Here is a 12,893-nt window from a genome sequence, read left to right on the forward strand (position 1 = left end):
TGTAAGTGTCAAGCGAACCAGCGATTTCCGGTCAAAACTTTCAGAATAAACTCCTTCTTAATGAAAATGTGTTGCAAAGTTTTTTAAGTAAAGTACCAAAGTGAAAATAAAGAACATGATTAAAATATAATTGCCTATAATTAATTTCGTTTCTACAAGTAATTACAAAATAATTATTATAAAAGTATTGAGATAGCTTGTAACTTGAACCTCCCAAATGTTTTTAGCTAGCTAATTTTCTGCTGCAGTAACTAGCACTTCTGTGTCTGCTACCACTGTTGTTTTTTTATGGGGTTTTTTATGTATTTCGAGCTTTAACTTTTATTTGAGTTGGGATTATAAAAGTCTTAAATTTAACTTGCAGAAACCTGTAGTCACCCTGGGGAGGGAAAGACCACACATAGCCCTCTGATGGTGTTCAAGTTGGAGACGGCCCACCTGTTCTGCATAAAGGTAAGATACTTTTTTTTTTATACTTGTACTATGTGTTTTTCATTGTGTGATAAGGTTGGGCTTGTTTATCTGTTGTGTTGAGTATTGTATTGCACGTACTTATGAAAACAGTGTAGCTCATTTTGTGTGGCTTTACCATGAGCTTGTGTGTGTGAGAGAGAGAGACAGAGAGAGACAGAGAGAGGGGTTTGATTGAGCAGGTTGGTCAGTACAGCCAGCAAAATTATTGGAGTTCAGGATATTTATAAAAAATCTGTTACTAGGAAAGCCAACAGCATTCTGAACTGCTGTGATCATCCTCTGTATTCAGAGTTTGAACTGTTGCCTTCAGGCAGACGATTTAGAACTCCAAGCCTAAAACTAAACAGGACTAAGTCTTCTTTTATTGCAACTGCTATTAATTGTCTAAATTCACAAAGATAGTGACTATTAGTAGTGCTATTTTCATCTTGTTTTTATGGTCCTTGTAGTCTATGCTGTGTTTTTTGTATAGATGTGTATGTGTATGTGATTTGTGTGTTTTTTGATACTTGGCTGCACAACAAATTTCCCATCAGGGACAATAAAGTTATTGATTGATTGATTGATTGAGGGGTGCAGAGAGCGCAAAGGTGTGTTGTGCAATTTGACATAGCCTACTGTATAGGCTGAAAACGAGTTGCTGCCACTGAATTAGACAAGGCATGTGGCATTATGTTGGATATTGGAGCCTGACTTTGTTTATTTTTCTATTTATTTCTCTGAGTCATGAGATGTGATTGTCAGATAATGTTGTGGTTACTTTGTAGAGGCACGTTCCCTTCAGTATAGATGAGAGAGAGAGTTTATAATGAGCGTTATTGTTGTATGCTGTTTGGTAGTAGGCCCATGCTTAAGTGTGGTGGTGGTGGTTGTTACGCCATTGGGGGGTTTTGAGCAATTTCCCTTATAACTTTGCTTCTGGTGAGCCTAGAGTGAAATCCTTTTTACAGCACACATTGTGGGCTATTTTTGGTTGACAGGGTGAATTTCATGCACGTGACCCTCACCTGGCCAGAGATAAGAGGGGTATGCCTTTCCCGGCAGACGGAAATGCAGGCCTGCTGAACACTGACAGGGTGAATTTCATGCATGTTGACCTTGGCCTTGGCCTGGGGGCACAAGGTCTTGGGCCTCTCTTTCTCCAGTGCCCTGCCTACCAGAGGTCTTGGGCCTCTCTTTCTCCAGTGCCCTGCCTACCAGAGGTCTTGGGCCTCTCTGCCCCCCAGTGTCTTGTCTACTGTAGGCCTTTGCGCTTTCTGCTGCAAAAGTAATAGAGCTTTCACTATGAGGCCCCCACATTTTGCAATAGTATACCTTTACACATGAAACCAGCATAAGTCTTCCATTCATTGAAGTCTCTTTTAAAGACATACCTTATATAAGTGTGTACTTGATAACAACTAATAAATAAAATAATACTTATAATAATGACAATAATAATAATAATAATAAATAAATAAAAATAAATACTTTTTGTAAATTATTTGTGTATATTTCCTTTTATAATGTAGGAAATTATGGATGTATTTCCATTGCTTTTGATCTGCACCGTTACAACATATTGTATTATAATAATAACGATAATAACAATAATAATCATCATCATCATCATCATCAGAATAGTCACAATCATAATAATGATGATAAAGACGACATGTTCTATGAATTAGACCCAGTCATTGGACATATCCGGCGGATTAGAGTGTTTTCTGGCCTACAGTACGTAGCCTAATGTGTAAGTTTATGTGAGAGCATATAGCCTATAGTGTATATTTCCTTTATACATTCTTTTATATTTCCATACAACTGACGTGTATCTGTGCTGAGCCTCAGACCAAAGACAGAGTCATAAAGTGTCTTTGGTCGGCTGTCAGGTTACCTCACTGGAGCCCAGTCCTACTGCTAGGAGCCAGAGTCAGGTGTGTGAGGTGAGCAGCAGCCGCTTCAGCACGGCTCTGACATGGGCAGGGATAGTCGCATAACGCTCTCGCAACTCATGAACCTTAAAGTGGCTCGGCTTCCAACGTCTCACAGTATTTTCTACCTGTCTGAGGCTGTGCGATGTCTCTAGTCTAATGAGGCAGATTCAGAGCCATGCATTTGGCATCAGACTGGCTGTCACTGGGCAAAAGGTTCTTATTTTTTCCTGTATTGTATTTACATCCAGTGTAATCTCATATGTACAGTTTGGTTTTTAGATGAATTGACAAAGTCAGTTTGATTGAGTCCCTGCAATGTAAAAGACGAGCAATTGGTACTGAATATATTTCAGATATCTTTTTAAAAAAGAATCCCACAACACTGATAAAAAAGAAAGAAATCCAAATTAGGCCAATGTGATGCAAAACTGATATTTATTTACATACAGTGCAAAAGTGAGTGGTGCAGATGCTGTTTTGGTCATAAATCATCATCAGTCACTTTTTTGTCACTTTTGTACTGTATGTAAGGCCTGTATGTTAGGCCTTTTGCATCAGTTGGCCTAATTTGGATTTCTTTCTTTTTTATCAAGTTCTTGTTGGATTCTTTTTATTTATGATTTTTGAAACCAAACACCAGGACTTTTCCTTAGACAGCAGACATCTCTCACTTGCTCTACTAGATTTTTTTTAAACCATTTAGTTGCACAGTGTTGGAGTGCTGTAGGAAAGTTTTTATTATGTTAAATATCAAACTATAGTCAAAGCAGGGCTGGATGAAACTGACTACACATAGTATTAATTAATAGTATTTCAGTTGTCAAAAGATTCATGATGCCCAGAACACCACAAAGCATCAAGACTTTGTTTTTTTATACAGTGGACATGTGCTCTATGTTTGTATAATATACTAATACTGTCATAATAAATATGTTTTTATACAATACCAGTGTTCATTTGTGTATGTTTGTGTTAATAATAATATTTTTTGAAATTTTAGAATATTTTGGCTTCCTTAAATTTCACTATTGAAATATGTATCTATGCCGTAGATCAGCATGTGCCGATTCTGTCTTTTTGGATGTTAGGATGAATTATTTTTTGTTTAAATTAACATTTAAAAAATGAAAGTAAATTGAACTGAACTTGACAGGGTTTCCACAATCTTCCTCAATTGTTTGTGAGTACTTGCAGCCTGCTAAAGATGAGCTATCCCGTTAGCTGATGTAGCTGCTTGAAAGTCTAGCTACACCAGATCAGATCCATATGAATCAGCACCATTGTATATAAACACTTACTGCCCTGATCTTTGCTCATTTGCCATGTACAGAAATACATTTTTTTTTTCTTTGTTCACATCAAGGAACCTTGATGTGAAACACTGCAACGAACACTGCACTGCAACAATGGTTTTCTTTCACCAGACACTTCCACAGTTTTATCAGAAAAATGTGACTTTCAGATATGAACCTTGCAAAGCAGCTGGTTAAGCAGTCAACTTACCTGTCACTGTCAAAATCACCAGTATTTGGCTTAATAATTGTACCCAAACATTTCGATAACATCTAATTTTAACGGTCCCTCCTCCTTTTACAGCATCCAAGAAAAAGGTTGAAGATGATGATGACATGCATATGCTGGCAGCATGGGCAACTTAAGTCCGTTAATGCAGCCTTTCACCCACTGATGCAGGGTAACACACACATGATATGAAGACTTTTTCTATTTTTGATAGGGAAAATGAAGTGCCTTACATTGTTTTGTAAATTACCTTTTCTTCATGAACTTACACTGCCACATGCCTGGTCTTATTTATCAAAAATATTTGAAATTCTTAAGTGAAGGATTCATCAAGATGCAATAGATCTATGTTTAAATGCTTCTCTATTGTCCCAATTGTCATTCTCATCTAACCTCCAAAGAATGTAGGAGGTTAGATGGTGGTTAGATGGTTATCGTTACCCCCTAACTGGAATGTGACACGTTTCACTTGCCAGTTTCACTTTTGAATGTACTACCTTTCAGGGTTGGTATGCAGAGACAGCAAATGTTAGAGTAAGCTGGCACAAGTTCAGGCTCACCTCACACTGCCTTTGACATTGGGTCATACTGATGTAACATTAGCCTGAGGTTACCTGGCTGCTGAAGTTAACTTCCCAACCTGCAGAAAGCTACATCAACACAGTCTGCCTAGCGTGGTTAACTTGCTTTGTGGTGGATGGACAAAACCCTTAAGTTGAGCAAGGTAGAATACTAAACACTAGTGATGTATTGGTAAATAAAAAGGTAAAGTATGACCTCCAGTTGCGTTATCATTATATAGCAAACAACAACAATGTAAAATATCTAATTGTATTTTCAGAAAATAATAAAATGTTCTTACAAAAATGATAATGAGCGTGCCTTTGTGACGCCACAACGTTACGGAAGTCCAAACGGCTCGTTTAGAGGCTCGGTTTTCTAATATGGATTGTGTGGATTTAGCTGGCTACCGTGCGTTTTGATACTGTCGCGATGTTTAGATCCAACTCCAACTCCTTTATAATCAAAGAGGCACCATATGGGACCTCTAAAGGGCTATTTGTAGGTGCAACGACAATGTTTCATGAGCTTTGTTTTTTGGGGATTTTTTTTGGTCTACATCAGATTTAATAAAACAAGGCAAAGAAAGAAAAAGGATCAAACAAAAAATCCATATAAATAAAATTACAGTTCACTGAAACGATTATTATTTCACAGAAGGCATCATTTATTTATTCATTTTGTGAATGCAACATCAGGGATCGTGCCTTCCGTCTTCAACAGGGTGAACATTTGTGCAGCTCTGTTGAAATCCCACTCGTTGTCCTGTAGACACTTTTGGGACCACTGCAGGTTCATGCCGGAATTCAGGGAGAAGGCCGAGAGCATCTCCTGCTGCGGTGCGGTGAGGGTGGGCACCGGGCTGGAAGACGGTGGCGGGGCGGGGGCCGCAAAGGCTTGGCGGGTCTTCTCTGTTGTGGCCATCCGGATGGAAAGCTGGTCGTTCACTATGCGCAAACCAGAATTCTCGGCAGGGACGGCGGTGAAGACTCGAGAGAAGGCCTTAGTGGACTCCCGCAATTTACCGTCCACTTCTTTGAAAATTCCACTCACTGTGAATGACAGCAGTGTATTCGTGCAGGTGTTCACGTCAACAGTGAAGGAGGCAGGGTCATGCCGAGTCTTGGGGAGCTCGTTGAGGAAAGCCACCACGTTTACTCGCGTGCATTTTAGCAGGCGAGACCGCATTGTGGAGTCTTTGATCTGCTTCAGGTTTCCACTGTCTTTGTGGTACTCTCCCAGACTGCTCCTGGAGGGGTTCTGTGTCATGAGGGAGAAGGAAGCTCCATCATGGTAGACGTCCAGAAGAGGCTGTCTGTCCCCTGAGTCGTAGATGCTGTAATATTTTTCCAAGAAGCGAAGGATGAAAGCCTTGACTTCATCGGAGGCAAAACAGCTGTCCTTGAAGGGGGGGAAGGCGGTGGGTGGGGGGAGGTCCAGGCCATCCAGTTTGAGAAGCTGGGGAAACCTCTCCCGCACAGCGCTGATGTAGGAGGCCTGGTCCTTGAACAGGTCACACAGTGGGTTCCCGACCAGCCACAGCTCCACCAGCTCCAGGCCTTTCACCTTGTCCAGCTCCCGGTCCGACCTCAGCCTATTGTGGGACAGGTTGAGGGTCTTCAGTTTGGGTGTCTTGGTGACCAATTCAGCCAGTTTGTCCAATTTGTGAATACGGTTGTTGCTCAGGTTCAAGCGCACCAGCTCTGGAATGTTTTCCTCAATGATCTTGATCACAGCCTCCACGCTCGTCTCCCTATTCAGGATGACTTCAATGTTCTGGGACGCCAGGTCCGAGTCTGTTTGGATGCTGTTCAGGTCAAGTGCTTGCTGGAAGCCGTCGAAGCGCTTTGCCATGCACTGCTTCAGGTACGGCACGTGTTCAGGCTTCAGGTCAGAGAGGAGGAAGGACGGAGGAGGTCTGGTGTTGACGTATACTGCCACCTTAAAACCGTCTGCGTCTGTGATCTTGTGGGAACATTTGTGCAGAGCAGTGGCGGCAGCGGCATCATCCACATAAAAATGGGCCCGGCGACTGTCAACATGAAAATGTTCAGGTGTGTAGGGTACTGAGCAGATGCTCTGGAGAGCTGTCAATAACCAGTTCTTGTCATATTTCCTTCCATGTGGTATCGTTACTTTGTACCAGCCTGATCTGCTTTCCCCTAGTCCACTGTTTCCTCCACCTCCTTGGTCTCCTCCTCTCCAACCGCCTCCTCGCCAGTCTCTGTCAACCCGCCCATCTGCTCTCTGATTGGGCCTTCCGTAGGGGTTGAATCTGCGCTGGGAGCCGCTGTCCTGGGAGCTGTCTCTCAAAGCTACATCAGCGTCATTACCAAGCCTGGACCGTGGTCCGGGGCCCCCGAAGTTCCCGGAGTGGCCTCCGCGCTGGCGGTCCCTGCGGGACCCGTCGCTGTCCGACCGACCCCTGTGGGAGTCTCTGCCTCTGCGGAACTGCGGGCCGGTTCTGTCATCGTGCCCGTCCGCCATATTCCTGGGAACAGCGTTAGTTCGAAAACACAATCCTGGATGAAAAATAATATTCACAAGGCCAAAATTGTCTGTCTTACGATACACGAAAGCGTCGATGTGTGCGATACTTCAGCATTCCACAAACTTAACCTTAGACATAAAGGTGATTGTGACGTGATCACAATGAGTTGTTTACTTCCAATTCAGCTGGTAGATTCTTTTTTATTATTATAGGCCTTATCAGTATCAGATACAGAAATACCCAAAGGCATAAATGCAGTAACAATACAGTAACAAAAAGTAACAAACATACAACGTCAGGGGTTACAAACAAAGCTTGATACAAACGAATACAAAAAGGAAATGGTGCAGACATTACATTAAGATGTTAAATTTGGAGCACAAATTTAAAGTTTTCACAGCTTTTCTATTGCATGAGGTAGATAATGTTCTAATGGTTTAAAGGTACAAAAAAGGGTTTTAGTTTTTAAGAACTTGCATTTATGGATGTAAAACTTGGCCAGCAATATGATAAGATTACACACAAAATATTTATTTTCTAATTCTTTCCTATAATGTATAAATCCAAACAATACATCCTTCAAGCAAAGTACAAAACCATTATAGAGTCCAGTATAAGAGGACAGATGCCTTGCCACAGACTCCGAGTGTAATCACAAGTTCAAAACAAATGGAAGACAGTCTCTAAAATGACTTGACAGGATAACAGCGATGAATGATCTTAAAAGAAATGTCTTTACCTTTGTTAACCAGGAGATATCTATTAGGAAGAGACCATATCTTTTCCCAACATATGTTCTGAACAAGCTTATTCCAGGTTGCATAACAAACTAATAAAACAACTACATTGCTTGAATCTCTTTTGGTTGCTGATCTGTGATACATTTCATACAGAAATGAATGTTGAATGTTATATGAACTTCTCATTTATTTTCATAGCACAAGGGCATTGTTCTCTGTTGACGTTTGCATTCTACCTGTGGAGCCGTTGTCCTCTCCTTAACGCAGCCAGCCTCACTACTAGTGCATCTTTACCTTGATGTCACAGATTGCTCAGGAAAATAAGAGGGAACTTGTTCATGCCTCTGGGTCGTTGCACTATTTTCTCTTCATAACAGTTGACATTCTGCAGCCAAGCATCTTTCACATCAAGGAGTGATCATGCAACTTGTATACAGGTCAATATGCAGTGTGCATTCAATCAAATTAAATTGCAGTCATGACATGATGGCACTATGAAAGCAATACAACAGTTATGGAGGCACCAGTTTATTAAAAGTAAACAACATAAAGCCTACCAACAACACTCAGAGGTCAGAGCTCATAGATTACAAATAGTAATCATTTGGCATCATCTATAAGAATAAAACCCTGCAGATGTGCATAGTAAACAAAATGCAAGTCGTACATCCCCACATGTAACACAAGTGACACCCGGAATAGAAAGAAAAAATAAATTCAATTGTATGTTCTCATAGATGCACTCCTTGTTCGGCCATTGTCCTTCAATCAATGTCTTTAAAACAGTGTGCTGACAAAAGGATTGCTGATGCACAAAGCTAAATTTAGACATCCAAAAGCTTAACACATTTGATACAGAGAGGTTGGAAGCAGAGAAGGAAAATGTGTTACAATGAATGAAAACTTCAATAACAAGGGCAAGGCAAATATACATTATAGGAAAACAATTTAGGATTTTGACTGATATCAGTTTGTGATTGAAACCGTCAGAGAACATTAAGATCTTACCAATTTCTTCCAAGTCTGACTATATATATCATGAATATCTTACAGAAAAAATGAATCCTGCAAGTTTGTGAGCTTGATCTCTGGTGGCCAAAGGCAGTATTACATTAAAGTAGACAATTTCTGTATGCCCAAAAAAACAAAACAAAAAAAAAAAAACAGGCTGACAAAAGCCCAAGTGTGATTTTCCACTGCTGAAGATATTCCCGAATTTCCCCTAGGGGATCAATAAACTGCATCTTATTCGTAATATACCACAACAATAAGTTTCAAACAGTTTCTTTTGACAAATGGCCTGTTTTTAAGTTGTTGACAAGTTATACTGGTTGTCCATGCAATCCTACAGAAACAATGAGATTTGTGTCCTGATATTTTCCAGAGATACAGACATCTGAAAATAATGCTTCGATAAAAAGTCAGCCATATGGGACCATCATTGATCATTAATGTCTCAGTAACTACTTGGAATGTAAAGTCCCAGCTTCATTTGTGCTCACAGGTAGTTAAGGAATGTGTACATGATAAGTAAAGTGATTCTGAGGAACAGGCCCGACAGCCTGGTCCATTTCTCATGGAATAAGTCCTGTGTATTCATGAGCAAACCACATCTCCCTGTGAAAGCCAAACCTGTGGGCCTATCATCTCTTGGTGGCTAGAATGGCTCTCGTCAACATACATTTAATATAGTATGGCTCTGAAATTGATACAAGGAAAAGGACCCAAAAGGAGCCACATAACACGTTATCCAATATAGGGGAGACCAGGGGCAATTGTAACAGGGGGCAATTGTAACACACTCAATTCCTCCAATCAGAAACAAGCTAGAGTGATGACACTTACTGTGCACATGCTCAGTAGGATTCTCTCTCTGCCTGAGGAAAAGAAGCAGGATCACTTCATCTCAGGAGAAATTTTCAACAAAAAACAGATTTTGAGATATGAAAGTTACTTTTTGAATGTACAGTATTTTTCTTCTGCTGTCTACAGTTTTGATACCTATGAAGTTAAACTTATATAATTTTTATCTCTAGGTCAATGGTTAAAAATGAACATGAACAACCTATTCTAATATAGTAGCTGCTAGCTAGCATACAAGATTTTATCATGGCTGCAAGATCGGGGGCAATTGTAACACTGTGTTAGACTTGCCCCCGAGCCACATGCCCAAATGTAAGCACCCTGTTTGTCTGTGTTGACATACTTCTCTATTAGAAAATGAACATTGGCTATTAATTCATTTTTATATGTGTTCAAGCAATATTATATATCAACAGATGTGAATATTACATGTTTCTGCAAAAGCAAAGTTCCTACAGAAATTACCCTTTCATTAACGTATTTGGTTAGACTGTTCTTGACTCATCAGCTGATCAATATATTCGAGTGAAATATATTTTTAACTAATTTAAAAAAATTAAAATGTAGTTACCACTAGAATAGCTGCCTAACCTTCTGCAAAAATAGAAATAGGCCTAGACTTTTGCTTTGAATGCATACAATCCCTGACATCTAATAGAATTTGTACCATAAAAAAAAAATCAATCTTAAGTAGCATTACTAGATACTAGCAGTAATGTGATTACTTTGAGGTGTGCTTTTATTTGAGATACAGTGGGTTAATATGACTGTTACAATTGCCCCCACCAAGGGGGCAATGACTTCTTGCCTTAAATTCAATATTATAGTCTTGTCCTTCTCAGTGAAAATATATCAATTGTATTATTAATTAGTGCACATATATATATTTGTTATATCAAAGGATGACTGCTGTATTTGAAGTCATCTGTGAGTTATGAGGGAAAATGTAAAAAATGTTACAATTGCCCCCGGTCATCAACAATGACAGATGAATTAGACTTTATGCACGGACCTTTTATCAATCTTTTATTAGGTCTACAATTAAATGTTATAATTTAGTTTTGGTTTAGTTATAGTTATAGTTATAGTTTAGTTTAGTCTGTTCAAAAACGTCTATCCTGTTAATCTGGTCGTGCATCGGCGGCGCTTCCTATAGGCGACATAGGCGGCCGCCTAGGGCGCCATCCCGAGAGGGGCGCCAAAACTGTGCCCAGAAAAAAAAAAAGTTCATCAGTGAGTGATCATCACAGTCAGAACATGCTAGATCATTGATGGGTATAGTGGAGTGGAGTGTATGTGGAGAGCAAAAAAATGAAAAGGCAAAAGCCATCCGGGGCGCAGTACAAAAAAAAGAAAAAAGAAGCAGGGACAAACGTGCTAAGGAGAAAGGTACGCAATTTTGATTGTTAACTTTGCATTTTGTCATGCTAGCATCATGTAATCTAACGTAAGCTAGCCAGTGCTGGGGTCGAGGGGGTGTGACGTTAGCTCACAGATACTGTCATTAGGCTATTTGGAGCAAAACATACAGTATAAAGCGCAAGTTCAACTATACAGTAATTTGCGTCATTTTCGTTGTGTCATGAAATTTAAATTTGAGTAAACAATGTTAGACTAGTTTTGCTCCTTGTTTTACTGAGTTACAGCAACAGGTTGAGTTCTACTCCGAGTCTATCTCCCGACCTGCTCCCGAAGAGTAGCTTTGAGTAGCTTTAAGTCTCTTTAAGTAAAGTAATACTAAAAATTACACTACCTGAGTTGATTTAAGTGACATGAGACACAACTGGGGAGGATTTACTAAATTGTTTTGAATGTAGCATAATGTATTAACCAATCAAGGGCGATGTGTGTGTGCGTTGGGTAGGTCTACGTTGTGCTACGTTGTGCTACGTTGTGCTTCGGGTGAAGGTATGCCTTTGCAGTTTATTTTCATGACTTTTTGCTGGGCTGTGCTTTTTACATATTTACTGTGTTATTTTTCTTGGTTGGAGGTTGCGTATTTAGCAATTGGCAATGTGTGATGGTGGTTAACGGGACATGCATGTTGCGCATTTGGCATTGCATAATGGTGAGAGGGACACAGTTTTTGGCATCTGGCATTGCGTAATGGTGACAGCATATGGCAATTTGGCAACAAAATACATGTCAGGAACGAAGTAAAGTGCAAAATTTCATAGTAGATCCTGTTTTTCTAGTTTTGCATGGTAATGCTGTGTGTTTGCTGTGTGTTTACAAATGTGTTGCGGTTTCTGTCACCGCATTGATGATTACCGCAGCTTTAACCACAAAAAACGGATTAAACCAGTGCTAGATATTGAAAATTCAAGTTACCCTGAAAAACCTACTATGTATTGTATTGGCAGATTTGAACATTTTACCGAGCTTTGAAAATGGCACAGGTCACAGTAATTGCCCTCTTGAAATAGTTTCAAGAGGTTTCAAGTTACAAGATAGTTCGACTAACCGTTTGAAAACGTGTTGTTTGGTCATTTATTTATTTGTGAGTATGATTAGACACTGCCTTTCCTACATTAGTCAGCCTTGAAAGGCATCAAGTACTTGGTTTAACATTCCAACCTTTATTTTGAAAAATTCAGACCGGAAGTTAAAACGATTATGCTGCTGGCTTCATAACATATTGCTGCCTGTCAACAACGCCTCACTTAAAGCCTATTCATTTATTCATCCGCACACTATTCTGTTCGGGAAATCAGTTCTGGTGCATCTCAATAGATTATCTGAAACTGCAAACAACTTTACTGATAACAAAGCTGTAAATTGGATTTAAATTTATTAGATCGTACTCCTATCGTTTCCTATTGGGCTGTGGCACAACACGTGACCAGAAACAGCTGAAAAGACCCATTAAATTGCCCTGGTGTTCTTTAAAAGTGCATCTTATTTTGCTTTTTGATACAGTTTTATTCATAACGGGTTGAACGACACTTTCTTTATACTTTGTTCTGAGGTCTTGCGTAGAAATTATGTAGAAAACCACGAGAGAGAGAGACACCTCGGAGAATGGCCCCGTCACTTCGAGTTTTCAACGGTATCGCTTCTCGGCCTTTTGGCTAAGATCAAGTGTAGTATCTGTTCTTATCAGTTTAATATCTGATACGTCCCCTACCCGGGGACCATATATTAAATTGATTTTTGGAATAGGGAGATGGAATAGGGGCTTGCTCCGTCCACTCCACGCATCGACCTGGTATTGCAGTACCTCCAGGAACGGTGCACCCTCCTCTCACTGTATAAAGAAAAATATTTTGTGTTGATGTCGGATCACAGAGAGCGGGGTCAATGGCACAAATGTTTTGGAAGACG

At 40.0% G+C, this 12,893-nt stretch overlaps 1 non-coding gene and 1 pseudogene across 1 annotated transcript; one reads left to right on the top strand and one right to left on the bottom strand.

Annotated features, from left to right (window-relative positions):
* Nucleotides 1-5,150: 5,150 nt before the first annotated feature.
* On the bottom strand, nucleotides 5,151-6,962 carry LOC139927843 (nuclear RNA export factor 1 pseudogene; annotated as a pseudogene).
* Nucleotides 6,963-12,620: 5,658 nt separating this feature from the next.
* LOC139928558 (U2 spliceosomal RNA) lies at nucleotides 12,621-12,811 on the top strand. The gene has a single exon (XR_011785377.1). It is a non-coding gene; the product is annotated as a U2 spliceosomal RNA (small nuclear RNA).
* The last annotated feature ends 82 nt before the right edge of the window (nucleotides 12,812-12,893 follow it).

This window comes from Centroberyx gerrardi, chromosome 18 (genome assembly GCF_048128805.1).
Source record: "Centroberyx gerrardi isolate f3 chromosome 18, fCenGer3.hap1.cur.20231027, whole genome shotgun sequence".
NCBI classification, from domain to species: domain Eukaryota; kingdom Metazoa; phylum Chordata; class Actinopteri; order Beryciformes; family Berycidae; genus Centroberyx; species Centroberyx gerrardi.